General features: G+C 45.7%; 1 pseudogene across 1 annotated transcript in view; it reads right to left on the bottom strand.

Moving 5' to 3' along the window:
• Positions 1-25,746, bottom strand: part of LOC147106660 (anoctamin-9-like) — a 244,948-nt pseudogene that overhangs the window by 43,816 nt on the left and 175,386 nt on the right. The gene's annotated exons all lie outside the window — the stretch shown is intronic.

Raw genomic sequence — 25,746 nt, 5'->3', positions numbered from 1 at the left:
ACTGCAGCACACTTCACTAAACCTCCGTCGCCTCATGCTCACGCACTCACCACTATTACAACCCTCATTTACCCACAACTCACATACAGACTATCAGCTCTTCCACCATGATAGCCACATTTTACAAACACCTCACAAGACTCTCACAAACACATTTCCCTCTTACTTGCAGGAGAATGTCGCACACAACACCATGCAACAGGCTGCCACCAGAGGAGGAAGAGCCTGCCTGTACACCCTCAGGATGACAGCATATCTGCTCTCCCGCCAGGTACTCCGCCAATGCCCTTGCTGGTGCCGTAGCCAGCCAGTCCAGCCCAGACTGCTGCATCCTACACCAAGATGATGCAGTCTGCAGCAGGGCCCTCTAGGCCCAGAGCTATTCGAGGTCATCCTCCAAGGCCATCTGGCGTCCTCAATGGAAGCTAAGCAGCCTTCAACTTTCCAAGGTAAATGGGGAATATTAGGGTGACTTAGTTGAAGTGCTCCTCAATGAGTTTGTCTCTCCGAAAGATTGAGCAGATAGGGGTTCTGGTGGTTACTGCCTCTCCTCCTCCTCTTCTTGCTTCTCGTCGTGTACCTGTTGCTGCCCAAATGGTGGTAAGGGCTGGTCCCTCATGATGACAAAGTTGTGGAACATGCAGCAGAGAACGACAAATCTGGATACCCACTCAGGGGTGTACTGCAAAGCTGCTCCGGAATGGTTCAGGCAGCAGAAGTGTTACATAGAAAAATAGAAACATAGAAGATAGGAGCAGGAGTAGGCCATTCGGCCCTTCGATTCTGCTCCGCCATTCAATGAGATCATGGCTGATCATCCAAATTCAGTACCCTGTCCCTGCCTTCTCCCCATATCCCTTGATCCCTTTAGCCTTAAGAAATATATCCAACTCTTTTTTGAATATATTTAATGAACTGGCCTCCACCGCCCTCTGTGGCAGAGAATTCCACAGGTTCACCACTCTCTGGGTGAAGAAATTCCTCCTCATTTCAGTCCTAAATGGCTTACCCCTTATCCTTAGACTATGACCCCTGGTTCTGGACTCCCCGGCCATCATAAACATCCTTCCTGCATCTAGTCTGTCCAGGCCTGACAGAATTTTATAAGTTTCGATGAGATCCCCTCTCAATCTTCTAAACTCCAGTGAGTATAAGCCCAATCGACACAATCTCTCCTCATATGTCATTCCTGCCATCCCAGGTATCAGCCTGGTGAATCTTCGCTGCACTCCTTCCATGGCAAGAACGTCCTTCCTCAGATAAGGCGACCAAAACTGCACACAGTACTCAAGGTGCAGTCTCACCAAGGCCCTGTACAACTGTAGCAAGACATCCTTGTTCCTGTACTCGAACCCTCTTGCTACAAAGGCCAACATACCATTTGCCTTCTTAACCGCCTGCTGCACCTGCATGCTTACCTTCAGCGACTGGTGCACAAGAACACCCAGGTCTCTTTGCACTTCCCCTTCTCCCAATCTATTGCCATTCAAATAATAATCTGCCTTCCTGTTTTTGCCACCAAAGTGGATAACCTCACATTTATCCACATTATAGTGCATTTGCCATGTTTCTGCCCAATCACCCAATCTGTCCAAATCGTACTGGAGTTTCACGACATCCTCCTCACAGCTTACCCTCCCACCCAGCTTTGTGTCGTCTGCAAATTTGGAGATATTACATCCAATTCCCTCGTCCAGATCATTAATATATATTGTGAACAGCTGGAGTCCTAGGACCGATCCTTGCGGTACCCCACTAGTCACTGCCTGCCACTCGGAAAACGACCAGTTTATTCCAACTCTTTGCTTTCTGTCCGCCAACCAGTTCTCTATCCAAGTCAATACCTTGCCCCCAATCCCATGTGCCTTAATTTTGCACGCTAATCTCTTATGTGGGACCTTATCGAAAGCCTTCTGAAAGTCCAAATACACCACATCCACTAGTTCTCCCTTATCTATTTTACCAGTTACATCCTCAAAAATTTCCAGTAGATTAGTCAAGCATGATTTACCTCTTATAAATCCATGTTGACTTTGTCTGATCCTGTCACTGCTTACCAAGTGCTCTGCTATTACATCTTTTATAATAGATTCTAGCATTTTCCCCACTACCGATGTCAGGCTTACCGGTCTATAATTCCCCGCTTTTTCTCGACCACCTTTTTTGAATTAGCTACCCTCCAATCCATGGGTACTGTTCCAGAGTCTATCGAGTTCTGGAAGATGACCAGCAATGCATCTACTATTTCCAGGGCCACTTCCTTAAGTACCCTGGGATGTAGATTATCAGGCCCTGGGGATTTATCGGCCTTTAGTCCCATCAATTTTCCTAACACCATTTCCCTACAAATACTGATTTCTTTCAGTTCCACCCTTTCATCAGGACCTATGTTCCCCGGCATCTCTGGGAGGTTATTTGTGTCCTCCTTTGTGAAGACAGAACCAAAGTATGAATTTAGTTGGTCTGCCATTTCTTTGTTTCCCATTATAAATTCCTCTGATTCTGACTGTAAGGGACCTACGCTTGACTTCACCAATCTTTTTCTCTTCACATATCTATAAAAGCTTTTACAGTCAGTTTTTATGTTCCGCGCTAGCTTACTCTCATATTCTATTTTCCCTTTCTTAATTAATCCCTTTGTCCTCCTTTGTTGAATCCTAAACTGCTCCCAATCCTCAGGATTATTGCTTTTTCTGGCCAATTTATATGTCGTCTCCTTGGATCTTATGCTATCCCTAATTTCCCTTGTTAGCCACGGTTGAGTCACCATTTTTGTTTTATTTTTATGCCAAACTGGGATGAACAAATTCTCTAGCTCGTCCATTCGGTCTTTGAATGTTTGCCATTGCCTATCCACCGTCAACCCTTTGAGTGCCATTCCCCAATCAATCCTACCCAACTCGCTCCTCAGACCATCGTAGTTTCCTTTATTTAAATTGAGGACCCTAGTCTCTGAGTCAACTACTTCATTCTCCATCTTAATGAAGAATTCGATCATATTATGATCGCTCCGACCCAAGGGGCCTCGTACAACAAGATTGCTAATTTATCCTTTGTCGTTACATAATACCCAGTCTAAGATGGCCTGATCTCTGGTTGGTTCCTCGACATATTGGTCCAGGAAACCATCCCGTAAACACTCCAGGAATTCCTCCTCCACAGTATTGTTACTAATTTGGTTGGCCCAATCTATATGTAGATTAAAGTCACCCATGATGACTGCTGTGCCCTTATTGCACGCTTCTTTAATTTCCCTTTTAATGCCATCCCCAACCTCCGCCTTACTGTTGGGAGGTCTATATACCACTCCCACTAATGTTTTTTTCCCCTTAGTATTTCTCAATTCTACCCATACGGATTCCCTGGTGTGCTTGAGCACGCCAATTTTTTGTTTGATAGTGTTTCTTGTGGCTGCATAACTCTCATGGTAGGCCTGCTTTGCAGCTATGTGCAGGTTCCTGATGGAGTCATGTTTGGAGGGAATAGCCCTTGTTGCCCAATAGCCAGTCTGTAACTTCACGGCCTGGTTGGAATAAAGGTGGCACAGAGGACTGGCGCAAGATGAAAGAGTCGTGACTGCTGCCGGGATAGCGGGCATAGACCTGCATGTTGCGCCACCTGTGGTTGCAATCCAGTCATATGTTAAGGGAGTGAAAGCCCTTTCAATTGATAAAGATGTCAGGCTGGTGATAGGGAGCGTGCAAAGCAATGTGAGTGCAGTCAATGGTATCCTGCACTATGGAGAAGCCTGCCATGTATGTGAAATCTAGTGCACACTCGTCCGGCTTCGCTCTGTCAATTGGGAAGGAGATATAGGTGTTTTTCTTGGCGTAGAGAGCCTTGGTGATCTCCATGATACATCAGTGTGCTGAGAACTATGAGATGTTGCTGATGTCACCTATTGCAGACTGAAAGGAGCCCATGGTATAAAAGTTGAGGGCGACGGTGCTACAGGCAGTGCTGTCCATGCCCTGGCTTGAGGTTCGGGCTGTGGCTGCAGCAGGTGACATAGATCGGTAACAGCCTTCATGGTGAACCGAAGGCTCCTCATACATTGCTCCTTAGTAAAGTTGATGTCGGAGAAGAGCTCCCTAGAACCCTCTGTGGGTATTGTTAGATCCGTGTGTTAATGGAGACATGGAATGCAGGAGTTGACTTAACAAGTGTTTACTGAACAAAGTCTGGAGGTGAATTAACTACACAAGACGCTACACAGGTTTATATACCCGAGTGGTCACTACTGGTACTACAGTATACAGGGGCTTCAAAAACATAGTTCCTCTTAAAGGTACATACACTACAATTACTCCCCTTTTAGATAAATAGTACATAACATTTTAAGTAATCATTAAATGACATTTTTACAAGAACAATAATATACACATTTGCTGAAGTTAATCAATTACAAATTCAGTCTCTCTGGAGGCTTCCTGACTCGGTCCGGATAACGCCTCGGTGGTGTAGTAGGTTCTTTTGGCAAGGTCGATTCGGCTTCAATGCCAGTGTCGGGTTCATCTGGTTCCAGTATCACCGGATCGGTGGTAGATACTATGGGTATCTCTGCTTCATCACTAGGCGTATAGAGTTGTGGTGTAGGTTGTCCTTTTTCAGATGACTCTATGATCTGGTCAGCATGGCGCCTTATTATGCTTTCTCCAATGTCCACGGTATACATCAGCGGTCCTAGTTGTGTGCAAATAGTTCCAGGCTGCCATTTCTCGGTACGGTAGTCCCGGGCCAAAACTGGTTGACCTATCTGGAAGGTTCTAGTTGGCCTTTCATTCATGCTTTGAAATTGCAGGTTCTCTACGTCCCTTCTGACGTTTGGCTTGACCAAATTCAGCCGGCATCTTAGGCTTCTATTGAAAAACATCTTGGCGGGGGTTTGGTTTGTAACCACATGTGTTGCATTCCTGTATGCAAACAAGAAGTTATCTACCTTATGTTGTAGATTTATGTCTTCATTACCCATGGCCTTTATGGCCTTCTTGAAGGTCTGGACAAACCTTTCAGCCAATCCATTGGTGGCGGGATGGTATGGGGCGGACGTGTAGTGCTTAACCCCATTGTTTTTTAAGAACTTCCTGAATTCTTTGGAAACAAATTGCGGTCCATTATCAGAACAGATCTGTTCAGGCAGCCCATTCCTGCCGAATATGGTCCTTAATACTGTGATGGTTTTTTCCGTGGTGGTGGAGGACATCTTTATTACCTCCGGCCACTTGGACTGTGCATCCACCACGATTAAGAACATTGAATCCATAAATGGACCAGCAAAGTCGATATGTACCCTTTGCCATGGAAATGAAGGCCACTCCCATGGATGTAGAGGGGCTTGTGGTGGGGCGTTTTGGACCTTCTGGCATCCTAGACAGCTCTTGGTCATTTCTTCGATGTCTCCATCAATACCTGGCCACCACACAAACGCTCTGGCTAAGTTCTTCATTTTCACTCCACCCAGATGCCCCTCGTGAAGCTCCTTTAGCACTCTATCCTTGAGTTTGGGTGGAATCACCACTCTGGATCCACACATCAAGGTTCCTCGGCACACTGACAGCTGTTCTCTTCTTTGCGAGAATGCTGGCAACAGTGGTTCGCCATGTGCTGGCCATCCCTTCACCGTTAAATCGTAGACTCGTGAGAGAGTCGGGTCATTTCGCGTTTCCTTTTCAATGGTAGAATTTGTCACCGGTAGACATTCCACTATGGTCGAGTGGAACATCTCCACTGGGTCCACTGTAGGCGCCTCTTCCACCGTTGGCAACGGTAGGCGCGATAACCCGTCAGCATTCCCATGCTGTTTTGTTCCTTTGTATTCTATGTCATATTGGTGTGCCCCTAGGAAAAGGGACCACCTCTGTAGCCTTTGCACTGTCATAATGGGAACGCCCTTTTTAGGGTTGAATATGGAGACGAGGGGTTGATGGTCAGTCAACAAGGTAAATTTTTGTCCGTGTAGGCAATGGTTGAATTTCTTCACCCCCCACACCAGGCTGAGTGCCTCCCTGTCGATCTGGGCATAGTTACGCTCAGCTGAGTTCAATGAGCGTGACGCAAAAGCTATCGGCCGCTCCGAGCCATCAGGGAATCTATGCGATAATACCGCTCCCACGCCGTAAGGGGATGCATCGCACGCCAGTCTGATTGGCAGTGATGGGTTGTAATGAGCCAACACTTCCCTGGACGTGATCAAGCCTTTGCATTTATGGAAGGCACGTTTACAGTCTTCGCTCCATTTCCAAACTACTCCCATTTGTAGCAGTGCGTTAAGAGGGTGCAGAACCGTCGACAAGTTTGGTAAAAATTTATGATAGTAATTTACTAATCCCAGGAACGACCTTAATTGTGAGACATTTTCAGGCGCTGGGGCCTTTACGACCGCTTCAATTTTTTCAGGTGACTTATGCAACCCTTCTTCGTTAATGACATGGCCACAATATGATACTTGTTTCTGGAAAAATTCGCACTTGGGGCGATTTGCTCGTAGGCCCCGTTCTCTCAGCCTCATGAGCACCTGCTCCAAGTTGGCAAGGTGCTCGTTGTCGTTTTCTCCTGTTACAAGGATGTCGTCTAGGTAGCATTGAGTCCCCGGAATCCCTTGCAGGACTTGCTCCAAAGCTCTTTGCCAGATAGCCGGAGCTGATGCCACTCCGAAAACCAGTCGATTGTACTGGTACAGGCCTTTGTGTGTGTTTATCGTGAGATCATTTTTAGAGGCCTCCTTAACCTCCATCTGTAGATATGCCTGTGCTAAGTCAATTTTGGTGAAACGTTTCCCTCCGGATAGTGAGGCGAAAATATCTTCTATCCTCGGAAGAGGATACTGTACCGTGTGAAGAACCGGGTTTACAGTCACCTTGAAGTCCCCACAGATGCGAACTTTTCTCTGTTCTTCAGATTTATCATTATTCAACGTTTTCTTCATGACCGGGACGATGGGTGTTGCCCACTCGCTCCAATCTACCTTGGATAACACGCCTGCTTTTTCCAAATTCTCCAGCTCTGCCTCGACGGCTGGACGAATTGCGTATGGTACCGGCCTTGCCTTAAAAAACTTGGGAATTGCCGCATCTTCCACTTTTATTGAGGCGGTGGCACCTTTCAGGGTTCCTAGTTCCTGTTGAAACACTTCTTTGGCGTTAGCCAAGATTTCTTTTAATCGTCCAGGTATGACGTCATCATCGTTTTTTTTCTTACTGGTTACCGTCAGTGCCTGAATGGAGTGCCAGTCTAAACATATCTTTCTGATCCATTCACGTCCTAACAACGGTGGACCACCATCTTGCAGAATGTATAAATACAACTTCTGTATTTCCTTGCCGTTGTATACAACAGGCACCCTTATTTTCCCTCTGGGGTATACTTTCTGCCCCGTATATGTCTTCAAGATAATGGATGTGTCTTTCAAAGGTATATGTGGAAATAGCCGCTCGTAATCCCGTCGACTCATGACAGTCAGAGCTGATCCTGTATCTAGCTCCATTTTGACTGGGGACCCCGCTATCGTGAGGGTAACCCAAATGATCTGGTAATCTTCTTTGGCAATTACATTATGTAATTTGAGACAGCTTAGTCTCTTGTTTCCGGAGTCGCTATCACTCTTCTGGTCTTCGGAGCTACTGTCCATCATCATTTGTACCTTTTTGTACTTTTCCTTATTGACCTTTTTACTGTCAGCGGATTTCTTTCCAGATCTGCATACACGTGCAATGTGTCCCATCTTTCCGCATTGCCTGCATGCTTTGTCCTTGAACCAGCAGTCCTTCTGGTCATGGGTGGATCTGCCGCAGCGATAACATCTCTTGAAACCCCGTGTCATTTCATGGGTGCCGAAGTCCTGTTGCTTTTGCTGTATCTCTGCAGCTCCTCTTGCTGCTGCTTCGTATGATACAGCCACACTGAAAGCCTTGTCCAGTGTCAAATCTTTCTCAGAAAGTAGTCTTTTCTGTGTTCCTTCGCTTAGGAGACCGAAGACGAATTTGTCTCGTAGAGAATCTGCCAGTCCTGCCCCGAATTGGCAGTGCTTTGACAGCTTTCGTAATTCGGTGAGGTAATCAGCGTTACTTTCATTCTTGTGCTGATTCCTCCTGAAGAATTTGAATCGTTCCGCTATCAGCAGCGGTGTTGGGTTTAAGTGCTCCTGTAAGGTATCAACAATCTCCTTAAAATTCTTGTCCATCGGTTTGGCTGGAGTGATCAAGTTTCGTAACAGCCCGTATGTCCTTGCGCCCATCAGATTTAGAAGTACCGATGCCTTTTTATCATCCGCTACTTCATTTGCCTTGCAATATACCTTCACTCTTTCCACATATGTGGTCCAATCTTCTATATCACTATCGAAAGCAGTAATATTGCCAGTCTTCGGCATCTTGAAAATCTAAAATGGCGCTTCCCGTGCTTTTCCTCCGTCCCCGATGGATCAAAATGGCACCTCCCGCGCTTTTCTTTCTTCCCCGCTGAGTTAAGATGGCGCCTCCCGCGCTTTCCCGCCACTGCCGCTGCTGCCAACGCTGTTCTCCGCGGTTCCCGTTGCGACCTGCAGCTTTTCGCGGTATTTCTATTAAAAAAAAATTTTTTAATATATCGCTTCAATAGTTTCTCCGTTACTTGGAGAACCGTTCACGTAGTGGAGCGGACCCTTTGGGACTTTCCCCTCCCTCTGCTCGGTCCGAACGCCGACCTGCTTTGCAGTACCGGCCGCGCCCTGAGTGCTCCACCCTCTCTCTCTCTTTGCTTCTGCTTCCCGACTCGCTGCCCGGCCCCGTTGCAGAGCCACCCGATCGAGCTCTAGCCCGCCGCAGCCCAGGAAGGATCAGTGCACTACCTGCCACCAGCCCGTTTAGCTGGTGAAACCACAGTTTTTTTCTTGCTTCTGGCTTCGACCTTCGTCTGAGGAATCGATCCCCTTGAGGTGCTGCCGAATTGCAGGTAAGTTCGTTTCTAACTCGTCGCCACTGTTAGATCCGTGTGTTAATGGAGACACGGAATTCAGGAGTTGATTTAACAAGTGTTTACTGAACAAAGTCTGGAGATGAACTAACTACACAAGACGCTACACCGGCTTATATACCCGAGTGGTCACTACTGGTACTACAGCATACAGGGGCTTCAAAAACATAGTTCCTCTTAAAGGTACATACACTACAGGTATGGCCTCCTGTTCAGGGTCCTTCCTCTTCTTGCAGCTTCTCCTACTCTGTGGTGTCTTTCTTGCTGCTGCCCCTCATCCTCCAGCCCCAGAGGAGGACGCAAAGAGGCTGCAAAGGGATATAGATAGGCTAAGTGAGTGGGCAAGAATATGACAGGTGAAATATAATGTGGAGAAATGTGAAGTTATCAACTTTGGTAGGAAAAATAGAAAAGCAGAATATTTTTTAAATGGTGAGAGATCCGGCATCGACTTCAACACCGGTTACGGACATGCTCGACCATGCAAAGTCCTCCTCACCAACATCTGGGGACTTCTGCCAAAATTGGGAGAGCTATCCCACAGACTAGTCAAGCAACAGCCTGACATAATCATACTCACAGAATCATACCTTTCAGCCAATGTCCCAAACTCCTCCATCACCATCCCTGGGTATGTCCTGTCCCACCGGCATGGGGTGGCGGCACAGTGATATACAGTCAGGAAGGAGTGGCCCTGGGAGTCCCATTGACTCCGGACCCCATAATGTCTCATGGCTTCAGGTCAAGCATGGGCAAGGAAACCTCCTGCTGATTACCACCTACCGCCCTCCCTCAGCTGATGAATCAGTACTCCTCCATGTTGAACACCACTTGCAAGAAGCACTGAGAGTAGCAAAGGCACAGAATGTACTCTGGGTGAAGTCCTCCACTAAGAGTGGCTTGGTAGCACCACTACTGACCGAGCTGGCCGACTCCTGAAGGATATAGCTGCCTGTCTGGGCCTGCGACAGGTGGTGAGAGGACCAACACGAGGGAAAAACCTACTTGACCTCGTCCTCACCAATCTACCTGTCGCAGGTGCATCTGTCCATGACAGTATTGGTAGCAGTGATCACCGCACAGTCATTGTGGAGACGAAGTCCCATCTTCACACTGAGGACACCCTCCATCGTGTTGTGTGGCACTACCACCGTGCTAAATGGGATAGATTCAGAACAGATCTAACAGCGCAAAACTGGGCATCCATGAGGTGCTGTGGGCCATCAGCAGCAGAATTGTATTCCACCACAACCTGTAACCTCATGGCCCGGCATATCCCTCACTCTACCATTACCATCAAGCCAGGGGACCATGGTTAAATAAGGAGTATAGAAGAGCATGCCAGGAGCAGCATTAGGCGTACCTAAAAATTAGGTGCCAACCTGGGGAAGCTGCAACACAGGACTACATGCATGTTAAAAAGCGGATGCAGCATGCTATAAACAGGGCTAAGCGATTCCACAATCAATGGATCAGATCAAAACTCTGCAGTCCTGCCACATCCAGTCATGAATGGCGGTGGACCATTAAACAACTAACGGGAGGAGGAGGCTCCATGATGGTGGAGCCCTGCACGTGAGTGCAAAAGAAAAGGCTAAAGCATTTGCAACCATCTTCATCCAGAAGTGTCGAGTGGATGATCCATATCGGCCTACTCCTGAGGTCCACACCATCACAGAAGCCAGTCTTCAGCCAATTCGATTCACACCACGTGATATTAAGAAACGACTGAGCGCATTGGATTCAGCAAAGGCTATGGGCCCTGACAACATCCCAGCTATCATGCTGAGGACTTGTGCTCCAGAACTAGCCGCGCCTCTAGCCAAGCTGTTCCAGTACAGCTACAACACCGGCATCTGGAGCCCTAGTAAAACTGAAGTCAATGGAAATCGGGGGGGAAAATGCTCCACTGACTGGAGTCATACCTAGCACAAAGGAAGATGGTTGTGGTGGTTGAAGGTCAATCATCACAGCCCCAGGACATCGCTACAGGAGTTCCTCAGGGCAGTGTCCTAGGCCCAACCATCTTCAGCTGCTTCATCAATGTCCTTCCCTCCAGCATAAGGTCAGAAATGGGGATGTTCGCTGATGACTGCACAGTGTTCAGCGCTATTCACAACTCCTCAGATAATAAAGCAGTCCATGCTTGCATGCAACAAGACCTGAACGGCATTCAGGCTTGGGCTGATAAGTGGCAGGTAACATTCGCACCACACAAGTGTCAGGCAATGACTATCTCCAACAAGCGAGAGTCTAACCACCTCCCCTTGACATTCAACGGAATTACCATCACCGAATCTCCCACCATCAACATCCTGGGGGTCACCACTGACCAGAAATTTAACTGGCCCAGTCACATAAATACTGTGGCTACAAGACCAGGTCAGAGGCTAGGTATTCTGCAGCGAGTGTCTCGCCTCCTGACTCCCCAAAGCCTTTCCACCATCTACAAGGCACAAGTAAGGAGTGTGATGGAATACTCTCCACTTGCCTGGATGAGTGCAGCTCCAAACACGCTCAAGAAGCTCGACACCATCAAGGGCAAAGCAGCCCGCTTGATTGGCACCCTATCCACCACCATAAACATTCACTCCCTCCACCACCAGCGTACTGTGTCTGCAGTGTGTACATCTGCACTGCAGCAACTCGCCAAGGCTTCTTCGGCAGCACATCCCAAACCCGCGACCTCTTCCACCTAGAAGGATAAGGGCAGCAGGCGCATGGGAACACCACCACCCCGAAGTTCCCCTCCAAGTCACACACCATTCTGACTCAGAAGTATATCGCCGATCCTTCATCGTCGCTGGGTCAAAATCCTGGATCTCCCTACCTAACAGCACTGTGGGTGTACCTTCACCACACGGCTGCAGCGGTTCAAGAAGGCAGCTCACCACCACCTTCTCAAGGGCAATTAGGGATGGGCAATAAATGCTGGCTTTGCCAGCGATGCCCACATCCCATAAAATGAATTTAAAAAAAAATCTATCCGACAATGTGGAAAACTGCTCAGGTATGTCCTGTCCACAAAAAGCAGGAGAAATCCATTCCGGCCAATTACCGCCCCATCAGTCTACTCTCAATCAAACGCAAAGTGATGGAAGGTGTCATTGACAGTGCTATCAAGCGGCACTTACTCACCAATAACCTGCTCACTGATGCCCAGTTTGGGTTCCGCCAACTCCACTCGGTTCCCGACCTCATTATAGCCTTGGTCCAAACATGGACAAAGGAGCTGAATTCCAGAGGTGAGGTGAGAGTGACTGCCCTTGACATCAAGGCAGCATTTGACAGAGTACCTCATGGCTTCAGGTCAAGCATGGGCAAGGAAACCTCCTGCTGATTACCACCTACCGCCTTCCCTCAGCTGATGAATCAGTACTCCTCCATATTGAACACCACTTGCAAGAAGCACTGAGAGTAGCAAGGGCACAGAATGTACTCTGGGTGAAGTCTCCCACCAAGAATGGCTCGGTAGCACCACTACTGACCGAGCTTCCAAGTTCTGAAGGACATAGATGCCTGTCTGGGCCTGCGACAGGTGGTGAGAGAACCAACACGAGGGAAAAACCTACTTGACCTCGTCCTCACCAAGCTACCTGTCGCAGATGCATCTGTCCATATTGGTAGTAGTGATCACCGCACAGTCATTGTGGAGATGAAGTCTCGTCTTCACACTGAGGACACCCTCCATCGTGTTGTGTGGCACTACCACCGTGCCAAATGGGATAGATTCAGAACGGATCTAACAGCTCAAAACTGGGCATCATTGAGGCACTGTGGGCCATCAGCAGCAGCAGAATTGTATTCCACCACAATCTGTAACTTCATGGCCCGGCATATCCCTCACTCTATCATTACCATCAAGCCAGGGGGCCAACCCTGGTTCAATAAGAAGTGTAGAAGAGCATGCCAGGAGCAGCACCAGGCATACCTAAAAATGAGGTGCCAACCTGGGGAAGCTGCAACACAGGACTACATGCATGCTAAAAAGCGGAAGCAGCATGCTATAGACAGGGCTAAGCGATTCCACAATCAACGGATCAGATCAAAATTCTGCAGTCTTGCCACATCCAGTCGTGAATGGTGGTGGACCATTGAACAACTAACGGGAGGAGGAGGCTCCATGAATATCCCCATCCTCAATGATAGTGGAGCCCTGCACGTGAGTGCAAAAGACAAGGCTGAAGCGTTCAGCCAGAAGTGTCGAGTGGATGATCCATAATGGCCTACTCCTGAGGTCCCCACTGTTATGTTCATTAATAAATAGACGTTTTCATTATGAACAGCTAGCTTGTGCTAGTCATTTATTCAACCATGTGGACTAGTGTACAGGCATCCATCTTGACTACTGCCTTGTGGGTAGACCCCTACTAAACATACAGCTCCACCTAGTGTACCATTCTAGAATGACATGTTACTGATCATTACATCCCCCTTCCTTAGAGGTTAAACAAAATCAATATCAATCAATCATAACGACATAAACATCTTCACAACAGTCACCACATTTTCAAAGCTTTACTTTATGAACTCTAAGCTTTTCATTCTTTTATTATAGTTTTCTTTATACTCAAAGATTAAGTCTATCAGGCTTTTTTACTTCACGTGTGGATCTTCTCAGCACAAGTAGGTCTGATGTGTTTTCATGAGAGCCTGTATGTGTGTTTGTGTTAGATTGTTCTGGTGGTGAGTGACAAGATTCAGTTGCGGCATTGTCATCGATTTGCTCTTGGATAGTTTCTTGTGTTTTCAGGAGGGAACGGCGGTTCCTCCTGAGAATATGTCCTTCCTCAGTTCTAACAGTGTATGACCTTGGTCCTACTTCCTCAAGAACTGTAGCTTTCCTGTTCCATGCATCTGGATCCTCAATCCTGACAACATCATCCCTTGTCAATGGTTTCAAAGTTTTGGATGACTTGTCATAGTGTGATTTATGTTTCAGCTTTAACAGTTGAAGTCTCTGTCTCAGTTCCTTACTCTGCTTTTCTTTTGCACAGCAGGGTAGCATGGTGCGCAACTTGCGACCCATTAGGAGTTCAGCAGGTGAAGAACCACAGTCTAAAGGGGAGGCTCGGTAGCTCAGCAGGGCGAGATAAGGATCAGACTTGCTTTCTGTTGCTTTCTTCAGTAGCTGTTTGAGAACTTGAACACCTTTCTCTGCCTTACCATTCGACTGAGCATACAGAGGACTGGATGTGATGTGTTGAAAGTCATAATGTGCTGCAAACTGTTGCCACTCCTTACAGTTGAAGCACGGACCATTGTTGCTAATGGCAATCCTGGGAATTCCATGTCTGGTGAAGATGGATTTAACATGCATTATGGCACTGCTTGCTGATGTGCTTGAGAGCAGCGCCATCTCAGGATAGTTAGAATAGTAGTCAATCACTATTAGATAGTCTTTACCATTCAAATGAAAGAGGTCCATACCAACCTTTTGCCATGGTGCTGCTGGTAAGTCAGCTACTATCATTGGTTCTTTTGCTTGTTTGTTTTGGTGTTTCTGACATGTCTCACATATGCCTATCATGTTCTCAATGTCCTTATTTATGCCAGGCCAATAAACAGTGTCTCTTGCTCTCCTTTTGCATTTTTCAATTCCGAGGTGTCCCTTATGAATCCTTTTGAGCATGTCTTGACGTAAAGCCTGTGGAATGACTATTCTGTTCTGTTTTAGTAATAGTCCACTTGCGACACTTAACTCTGACCTGATGTGATAGTACTTTGGACCTTTTGGCCAACCATGATGAATGTTCTCTATTACTGTTTGTAACACTGTATCTTTTACTGTTTCTTCTGCTATTTGCTTTGATTTTGTGTCTGACACGGGCAGCGCAGTAGTGACCATACTCACATGAACATCCACGTCTTCCTCAGTAGAGCTCACATGACTCATTGTGGGTGCTCGGGATAATGCATCTGCTAACACTATGTGTTTGCCTGGTGTGTAGATCAGTTCAAAGTCATATCTTTGCAGCTTCATCATGAGTCGTTGAATCCTTGGAGACATCTCATTCAGATTTTTTTTTTATGATGGCAACCAGTGGGCAGTGGTCTGTCTCAACTGTGAAGGTGGGAAGTCCATATATGTAGCCATGGAACTTTTCTAGTCCAACTACCAAGCCTAGACATTCCTTTTCAATCTGGGCGTATCGACACTCAGAATCAGTCACAGACCGAGGCATAGGCAACAGGCTTTCAATCTTCACCCTCTGCTTGTAGCAAGACCGCGCCTAGGCCATCTTTTGATGCATCCGTTGACACTTTGATTCTCTTTGTTGGGTCAAAGAAGGTGAGTACAGGTGTGGTTGTCAGCACTGTTTTGAGGTTCATCCACTCTTGTTCATGTCTTTCTGTCCATGCGAACTCATTTGTTTTATGCAGCAGGTCTCGCAGACAGGCTGTCTTGGCTGACAAGTTAGGAATGAACTTTCCAATGAAGTTTATCATCCCCATGATGCGTAGCACTCCTTTTTTGTCAGTGGGTCGGGGCATGTTGAGTATGGCGTTTATTTTATCCATATCTGGCTCTATTCCTTTACCAGATAGATTATCTCCTAGGAAAGTGACTTCCTGGATGCCAAACTGACACTTGGCTTTGTTGAGCTTCAGTCCATTCCGGCGTATGCTCTGTAGCACTTTAGTCAGTCTCTCATTGTGTTCTTTCAGTGTGGAGCCCCAGATGATGATGTCATCAACATAGACCCGAACTCCTTCCAGACCTTCAATTATGTGTTCCATCGCTCTATGAAAGATTTCAGATGCAGATATTATCCCGAAAGGCATTCTGAGGAAACAATACCTGCCAAATGGTGTGTTGAAGGTACAGTATTTGGTGCTCTCTTCATCCAGTTTTAGTTGCCAAAATCCTTGTGAGGCATCGAGCTTTGTGAAGTATCTGGCACCTGCCATTTCACTGGTGATTTCTTCTCGCTTGGGAATCTGGTAGTGTTCACGTTTTATGTTTGCATTTAAGTCCTTTGGATCCATGCATACTCTTAGATCATTGTTCTTTTTCTTTACACATACCATGGAGTTAACCCAGTCTGTTGGCTCTTCGACTTTCCTCATGACTCCTAGTGTGGTCATTCTGTCCAGTTCTTTCTTGAGTCGGTCACGCAGGGGTGCTGGAACTCTCTGTGGAGCATGTACCACTGGCTGAGCATCCTCCTTTAGCTGGACCTTGTAAGTGAATGGTAGAACTCCAAATCCTTTGAACACATCCTGGAAATTACTCACTACAGAATCCACTGAGTCATCTGGTCTGCTTATGGCACAGTTTATACGGTAGACTCTCTTGACCAGTTCTAAGTTCTCACAAGCTTTGTCACCTAGTAGTGAATCAAGTCCTTCAGCCACAACAGAAAACATGAGATGATGCACTTTGTCTTTGTCTGTCACTTTACGTCTGCATACACCTAAGCTATCTATTTTCTGTCCATTATAGTTCTTCAGTAGTACTGACTTTTTCTGTATTTTGGGCTTTTCTTTCATATTTTTAATGTCACTCATACTGATTAAGTTTGCTTTTGCCCCAGTGTCTAGTTTCAATGTAACTAATGCTCCATTTACCTGCAGTGGCATCATCCATTTGTCCTCTTTTACTGCATTAATTTTATGTTCAGCATTGTCCATTCCTGAGGGCTGCACATTTTCTGTATCCTTTTTGATATTGTCACATGACACCATTCCTACAAAAAATGTCTCACTTAAATCAGTGTCCTCAATCACATTGACTTGTTGCCCTTTCTTTGTTTTTACTTTTGAAAAGCATTGTTTGGCAAAGTGATTCTTTCCATTACATTTTGTGCACATTTTTCCAAACGCTGGGCATTGTCTTGACTGGTGCTGGTAACCACAGCGTTTACAATTAAAAATTCCATCCTCCGATTGCTTTGCATTTCTGTTCTGCCCATGTTTCTTCCCCTCGTAGGACACAGCACCGACAGCAGCACTATCACTTACTACAGTCGCATTATTATTAATTTCACTGAAAGTCTTTGCGTGCTGTTGAGCTAGCTTACTGGCATGGCATATTTTCACAGCATCCTCCAATGTTAGTTCAGTTTCTCTCAACAAACGTTCCCTGACTTTTTTTTATCATGAATACCAAACACAATCTGGTCACGAATCATGGATGATTTCAGTTCAGAGAAATTACATGTCTGTGCTTTCAGTTTCAGATTGGTCACAAAGCTATCAAAAGTCTCATTTTGCTGCTGTGTCCGTGAACAGAACACGTACCTCTCATAGGTCTCGTTCTTTTTGGGAGAACAATGTGTATCAAACTTCTTTAGCACATCGTCCATTTTTTCTCTGTCCTCCTCTTGATCAAATACAAATGTATTAAATACCTCTATCGCCTGCGGGCCTGCAACCGTGAGCAGTAACGCTATTTTCCTTGCATCTGGCTTCGTACCGAACCCGATGGCAGCAATGTAGAGTTCGAATTGTTGTTTGAAAGTCCGCCAATTGCAGTCGACATTCCCTGTGAGTTTCAAACCCTCCAGTGGCTTCAAATTCTCCATGTCGCGTTTCACAATATTCAGCAGATATTACCACTTCTGGTACCATGTTATGTTCATTAATAAATAGACGTTTTCATTATGAACAGCTAGCTTGTGCTAGTCATTTATTCAGCCATGTGGACTAGTGTACAGGCATCCATCTTGACTACTGCCTTGTGGGTAGCCCCCTACTAAACATACAGCTCCACCTAGTGTACCATTCTAGAATGACATGTTACTGATCATTACACCCACCATCACAGAAGCCATTCTTCAGCCAATTTGATTCACTCCACATGATATTAAGAAGCGGCAAAGCACATTGGATACAGCAAAGGCTATGGGTCTTGACAACATCCCGGCTATTGTGCTGAAGACTTGTGCTCCAGAACTAGCTGCGCCTCTAGCCAAGCTGTTCCAGTACAGCTACAACACTGACATCTGGAGCCCTAGTAAAAATGAAGTCAATGGGAATCGGGGGGAATAACGCTCCACTGGCTGGAGTCATACCTAGCACAAAGGAAGATACTTGTGGTGGTTGAAGGTCAATCATCACAGCCCCAGGATATCGCTGCAGGAGTTCCTCAGGGCAGTGTCCTAGGCCTAAGCATCTTCAGCTGCTTCATCAATGACCTTCCCTCCAATATAAGGTGAGAAATGGGGATGTTCGCTGATGACTGCACAGTGTTCAGCGCCATTCACAACTCCTCAGATAATAAAGCAGTCCCTGCCCATATGCAACAAGACCTGGACCAGCACTGTGGGAGTACCTTCACCAAATGGACTGCAGCGGTTTAAGAAGGCGGCTCACCACCACCTTCTCAAGGGCAATTAGAGATAGGTAATAAATGCTGGCCTTGCCAGCATCGCATAAACAATTTTTTTTTAAAGGTGGAGTTCAGGTAGATTAGAATGGTGGACCAAGCTCAAAGTGCCGAATGGCCTACTCTTGCGCCTATTTCTAATGTTCTTACATGAAATATGCTTATAGCAGTGTCTATTTCATTTTTAGTGGACATGGCAGTCGTAATCATACGGAAGGTTATATTGCGACAACCAGTACCCCTGGCAGTTCAATAGCACAGGTTATACTATGACATACTGTGCTATTGGTGAATCAGTCGTACAATATGTAATATCCTGTTACCCTGTGCTGTTGGGCCCCAGTCACACAGAAGCCTATATTTTGACATCATTGGGCACTCAGTCACATGGAAGATTATATAGTGACAAAAAATGTCCATGGTTCAAAACAAATTACACTGAATTGACAATATCACTCAAGAGAGGCCATAAGATGTCAGGTGCAATAGAGAATATGTTCCTTTGAATCTAATCCATGATGTACTTGACGGAGAGTGCATGATGGGGAAGTGTTATAGGGGTTTTAGTCTGCCCTTAATCCATGTTGTAGCTGATCTACGAGTGGTTAATTCTGATACTAAATCCAACATGGGAAAAGTCTTCATTGATATCTCTCATATTGATAAGCACAAAATGCATCACAATATTTTGTAAATGTTAAGGGCATGTTAAGGCCTGAAGGTCACTCCTTTGATTGCATTATCCATACATAGAAAAAAAAATTAACTCGAGTGTCCAGGCTACTCCCCCTCGTCTCACTCGGCATATCAGCCTCCAAAGTTACACCGGGTCCCCGTGAGTCCAAGGACTTAGGGAGTCCTGACGCCAAGGTCCACCCCTTCTGTCACAGGTGCTTTTGTAAAGGGCAGGCGGATGTTCTGCCCCTTACATGGCCTCATAAACACTGGCAGCGTAGGCTGGAACCCAACATATCTGGGTCAAGTCTACTTTCCAGCCATTCCAAGGCATTTTCATTGGAGAAGCAGAGGAAGTGTGTCAGAACAGCAATGAAATTTCAGCACCATGGTGCATTTCTAGGGGTGAAGCTGGGGGCATGCTCCCCTGGAAAAATATTGACCATTTACTTTAAAAATTGTGTATTCTGGTTAATGATAAGCTCTTTTATACTTCATAATTTACAGATTTTTAATCTAAAAAAGGAAAAACTGACATTTAGTTTCAACAGACCAATGCTTAGGCAAAACTTATCTCCCATTTCACAAAGGAATTCGTCTCCTTCCAGTTCAGACACAGCACCCCATCCAACTTCCCACCCTTCTGTAGACACACTCTTTTCCAACCCTCACAGTTCCTGTTGTCAATCTTCTCCCTCTCTCGTCAATTCAATCTTCTCCCCCTCCAACCTGGTTAAACTGGTACTAAACTTCCACTCTTCCCTGCTCAAGCTGGTTCTCTACTCTTCTCCTCAGAATTCATGCTCCAATTTCATACTGGAACTTCCCCTCCTCACTCCCTCTCCATTAAAACTGGAACTCTTCATCCTCCCGCACGCCAAAATGCCACACCCAGCTTCTCTCCTCTTCCCCAAAGCATGCTCCCAGCTTCTTTCCTATTCCATCTCCCCTTCATTTTCCTCTTTCTCGCCTTTACTGCCATTCACTCCCTCTTGCACTGTCATTAATCCTCCCCTTGGTTTCTTCTCACCCCTCATAATTTTTTTTCTTCTTGCCATGCATTCTGCCTCTCCCTGCCCCATGCAATACATTCTTCTCACTCCCCTCCCATTGGTATGGACTCTGACGCCTACCTTAACAATGCATTCTGTCCCCTCCCTTCCCCTTGCATTGCATTCTCTCCCCTCCCCACACATTCTGCCCCCTTGCATCTGTCCCCTACCCTACCCTTGTACTCTCTCTCCCTTTGCATTCTTTCCCCTGCCCTTCCCTTGCATTCTCATCCCCTTGTATTTCTCCTCCTTTCCTTCTCTCACCTATTCCCTCTCTTCCTGTTCATTCTTTCCTGCCCTTTCATTCTTACCCCATACCCTTCTCTTGGATTCTCTCCTCCCTTGTTATCCTCTTGCATTCCTTCCCCGCTTGCATTTCGCCCCACCTTATATCCTCTCTCTCTCATTGCTCTCCCTTTACACTATTTTCTTTCCTTGAATCCTCTCCCCTCCTGCTCTTCCCTTGCACCCTATCTCCCCTTGCCATCCCCTTACATTCTCTCCTTCTCTTACTATGCTTTTGCATTCTCTGCTTCCCTTGCCCTCCTCTTGCATTCTCTAGCTCCCCTCACCTGCTCCTACCCGAGTTCAGTAGCTAATGGATTGGACAACCCCCACACCTCCACTTTCATGTTCCTAGTGCTAGGGCCACCTTTGCATACTGGAAACAGAAACATCTGTTCTTGCAAGTGTGCTGGAAGCTTGTGTTTCAGTGCATTCGCTACCAGACATCAGGCGGAGTAGGACAGAGATACACACAGGGCCAGATCGGGCTGATTTGTATCAGCAAATTGACACACTTACTGGCCCCCAAAACGCTAATGTCAGCATTAAACGTTGATGGTTGGCATACATGTGCAGGGCACAGAGCAGCACACTCACTCACATCCTTACGCGCACTCACCCTACTAAAAGCCTGACATGGAACATTATTGATTGCTGCATGCACCTATCAACGCCGCCCCCGCCCCCCCCCCCCTGCAATATGCAGACAACCTGGGTTTTACGACATCTCATGGTTATTGCAGTTAATTATCCCTTTTACTTTTCTTTTTCTAGGGTCACAACCCATAACAACCAGGAGAAATTCATGACAGGTGGACCCTGTTATGTTCATTAATAAATAGACATTCTTATTATGAACATAGCTAGCTTTTGCTAGTTACTTTATTGAGCCCATGTGGACTAGGTACAGTATCTGTGGAGGCTTCCATCTTGACTGCTGCCTTGTGGGTAGCCTAGTGCCTCATGGGTAATGTAGTCTTGATATCATACAGCTGGGTAGTGTAGTCTTATACATACAGCTATATACAGCTCTACGGCTCCACCTAGTGTCCACTATAGAATGACATGTTATTGATCGTTACATCCCCCTTTCTTTGAGGTTTAACAAAATCAATATCAATCAACTTTCAAGAAAACAATAAAGATAATATCAGTAACACTTTTGTTAGTGCTCTATAAACATAAACATTTTCAAAACAGTCAACACATTTTCAAAGCTATACATTGTACTCAAAGATTAAGTCTATCAGGCTCTTTTACTTCACGTGTGGATCTTCTCAACACGGGTAAGTCTGATGTGTCTTCATGAGATTGTTCTGGCGGTGAATGACAAGATGCAGTTGCGGCATTGTCATCAATCTGCTCTTGTATAGATCGAGGTCTCCTTGCGATCTTTGCTTGGAGAGGGTTTCAGTGTTCCCTTCACTCTTCATGCCATAACTCTCAATGTAGTCAATGCACTCTCGAAAAACTGCTGGCAGCTGGATCCCATCATACAGCATAGTCCTCTCAGCAGCCTCGGCTAATGGAACACCAAAGATTGGCCTGAGGGAAGAAGGAATATCCACCGGAACTGCTTCCTGCTCTGGTGCAGGCTTCTTCTTTTTCTTTTTCTCTTTCCACTGCTTAACAACATCTGCTGCGGCTATATCTTTGGACTTTTTCTCCTTGTGTTTTTCCTCTTTGTGCTTTTCTTCCTTTGGCTTCTCTTTGACCTTGAAGTCTTTTTCTTTCTTCTTGGAGAAACTAGGCTTTTTGAAGACATGGATACCCTTTGGCCTTTTCATCCTTGATGGGCTCTCTGCTTCATCACCTGAGTCATCTGGTCTGCTTATGGCACAGTTTATACGGTAGACTCTCTTGACCAGTTCTAAGTCTTCACAAGCTTTGTCACCTAGTATCGAATCAAGTCTTTCAGCCACAACAGAAAACATGAGATGATGCACTTTGTCTTTGACTGTCACTTTAAGTCTGCATACACCTAAGCTATCTATTTTCTGTCCATTATAGTCCTTCAGTAGTACTGACTTTTTCTGTATTTTGGGCTTTTCTTTCATATTGTTAATGTCACTCATACTGATTAAGTTTGCTTTTGCCCCAGTGTCCAGTTTCAATGTAACTAATGCTCCATTTATCTGCAGTGGGATCATCCATTTGTCCTCTTTTACTGCATTAACTTTATGTTCAGCATTGTCTATTTCTGAGGGCTGCACATTTTCTGTATCTTTTTTGATATCGTAACATGACATCATTCCTACAAAAAATGTCTCACTTAAATCAGTGTCCTCAATCACATTAACTCGTTGCCCTTTCGTCGTTTTTACTTTTGAAAAGCATTGTTTGGCAAAGTGATTCTTTCCATTACACTTTGTGCACATTTTTCCAAACGCTGGGCATTGTCTTAACTGGTGTTTGTAACCACAGCGTTTACAATTAAAAATGTCATCCTCCGATTGCTTTTCATTTCTGTTCTGCCCACGTTTCTTCCCCTTGTAGGACACAGCACCGACAGCAGCATTATCACTCATTACATTCGCATCATTATTGATTTCACTGAAAGTCTTCGCGTGCTTTCGAGCTAGCTCACTGGCTTGGCATATTTTCACCGCATTTTCCAGATTTAGTTCGGTTTCTCTCAACAGACGTTCCCTGACTTTTTTATCATGAATACCGAACACAATCTGGTCACGAATCATGGATGCTTTGATCTCAGAGAAATTACATGTCTGTGCTTTCAGTTTCAGATCAGTTATAAAGCTATCAAAAGTCTCATTTTGTTGCTGTGTCCGAGAACGGAAGATGTATCTTTCATAGGTCTCATTCTTTTTGGGAGAGCAATGTGCATCAAATTTTTTTAGCACATCTTCTAATTTTTCTCTGTTCTCCACTGGATTAAATACAAATGTATTAAATACCTCTATCGCCTGTGGGCCTGCAACCGTAAGCAGCAACGCTATCTTCCTTGCGTCTGGCTTCGTACCGAATCCGATGGCTGCAATGTAGAGTTCGAATTGCTGTTTAAAAGTCTGCCAGTTGTAGTCGATTTTTTCTGTGAGATTCAAACGCTCTGGTGGCTTCAAATTCTCCATGTCGCTTTTCACAATTTTCAGCAGATCTTCACCATCCTGGTACCATGTTATGTTCATTAATAAATAGACATTCTTATTATGAACACAGCTAGCTTTTGCTAGTTACTTTATTGAGCCCATGTGGACTAGGTACAGTATCTGTGGAGGCTTCCATCTTGACTGCTGCCTTGTGGGTAGCCTAGTGCCTCATGGGTAATGTAGTCTTGATATCATACAGCTGGGTAGTGTAGTCTTATACATACAGCTATATACAGCTCTACGGCTCCACCTAGTGTCCACTATAGAATGACATGTTATTGATCGTTACAGACCCCTTCAACTCCACCCTCCCATCCCCATCATTAGAATTCCCAAGGAGGGAGGTAATAAACAGAGTCAGAGAGGGGGAAATAGGAGAGCAGGATCCATTCGCTATTCCTTTTTTTCTGTGCCCTGCATTATCTATCAGCAAATATATCTTAAAATCTTCATGTCAGTCTTTCTACTAAAAATGGCATGAGAACTCTGCTCCTCAGCAATGTGTTCTAATGTGGCAAAACCACCAATGATCTTCTGTACAAATGCATAACTGTCTTTAACCCAATGCTACAGCATCTGTGTTTGTTGGCTGCGTGTAAATAAGCTTTCTGCAAAAGCCCTGAAACAATGTGATGACGTCATCACGTTGGTCACGTGATGCCCCAAATGGCGGGAAACGTGATGGCATCATGACGTCAGAGAGTGGGAGGTTCTAAGCCCAGACCTCGTGTAACAAGCTGCTGAAAAGACCTGTTTGCTGTTGCTCTTGCATGTTTTTGTTTTGTTCACTTGTTTGATTAAATTCAGTTGAATTATTGAACTGACTCGACTTCAGTGCTTCAGTTAGGGATAGATCGATTCCTACATTAACCTCATTTTCCTTCTCTAGATATTCTTGAGGAAGAAGCAGAAGAGGAGAAGAATCAAGTCCAGCATGCCTGGAGAGAGGTAGCTGAGAGGGTCAGTGCCGAAGCATCACCCCAAGGACCTAGATTCAATGCAGGAAGAGGTTGAATGACCTTACAAGAGAAGTAAAGATGAGTACAGCTCTTCATCTCTCCACAACATCTGCCAACAGTCCTTTCAACCCCTCCCCAGAATTATCAATAATTCCCTCCCCTCAGCCATATCCTTCATGACCAATCATTAGAGCATACATAGAAACATAGAAGATAGGAGCAGGAGTAGGCCATTCGGCCCCTCGAGTCTGCTCCGCCATTTAATTATACATGGCTGATCATCCAAATTCAGTACCCTGTCCCTGCTTTCTCCCCATATCCCTTGATCCCTTTAGCTTTAAGAAATGTATCTAACTCCTTCGTGAATATATTTAATGAATTGCACACAGTACCACCTTTCCTTCAACAGCCACTCACTAACTCTCGCTCTCTCTTTATGCAGGGGAAAATAGCACACAATGCCGGGGAGAGTGGCAAGACCAGGGGAGAAACACCCGACATTCTAGCACTCACCCAAACAGAGCAAGAAGTCCTGGAAATTAGTGGCCTGGCAAAAACATTGGGGAAGGTGAGGCTGGGGCTTACTTGAGCAGAGTGTCTGCCTGTTACTTGTACTCCTTCACTCACCTCAGGAAATCGCACACTCAGCCAGCTTGACAACTTCAAGCTGCATTCTGAAAACTGTCAGCTGCTAATGTCCAGCTTGTCAGTGCCTGTCTTGTCATTGAGTCATACCGCACAGAAAGAGGCCATTCGGCCCATCGTTTCCACGCCGGCCATCAAGCCCTGGCTATTCTAATCCCATTTTCCAGCATTTGGTCCGTAGCCTTGTATGCTATGGTGTTTCAAGTGCTCATCTAAATGCTTCTTGAATGTTGTGAGGGTTCCTGCCTCTACCACCCTTTCAGGCAGTGAGTTCCAGATTCCAACCACCCTCTGGGTGAAAAAGCTTTTCCTCAAATCCCCTCTAAACCTCCTGCCCCTTACCTTGAAACTATGCCCCCTGGTTATTGACCCCTCTACTAAGGGGAAAAGTTCCTTTCTATCTACCCTATCTATGCCCCTCATAATTTTGCACACCTCAATCAGGTCCCCCCTCAGCCTTCTCTGCTCTAAGGAAAACAACCCCAGCCTGTCCAGTCTCTCTTCATAGCTGAAGCGCTGCAGCCCAGGTAACATCCTGGTGAATCTCCTCTGCACCCTCTCCAATGCAATCACATCCCTCCTATAGTGTGGTGACCAGAACTACACACAATATTCCAGCTGTGGCCTAACTAGCATTTTGTACAGCTCCATCATAACCTCCCTGCTCTTATATTCTATGCCTTGGCTAATGAAAGCAAGTATCCCATATGCCTTTTTAAGCACCTTATCTACCTGTCCTGCTG

Source organism: Somniosus microcephalus, chromosome 15 (assembly GCF_052327205.1).
Source record: "Somniosus microcephalus isolate GS21.2 chromosome 15, FLI_Smic_1.0, whole genome shotgun sequence".
NCBI lineage: Eukaryota > Metazoa > Chordata > Chondrichthyes > Squaliformes > Somniosidae > Somniosus > Somniosus microcephalus.
Note: the sequence above shows the minus strand (reverse complement) of the source record. Positions and strands in the feature narration are given on the sequence as shown.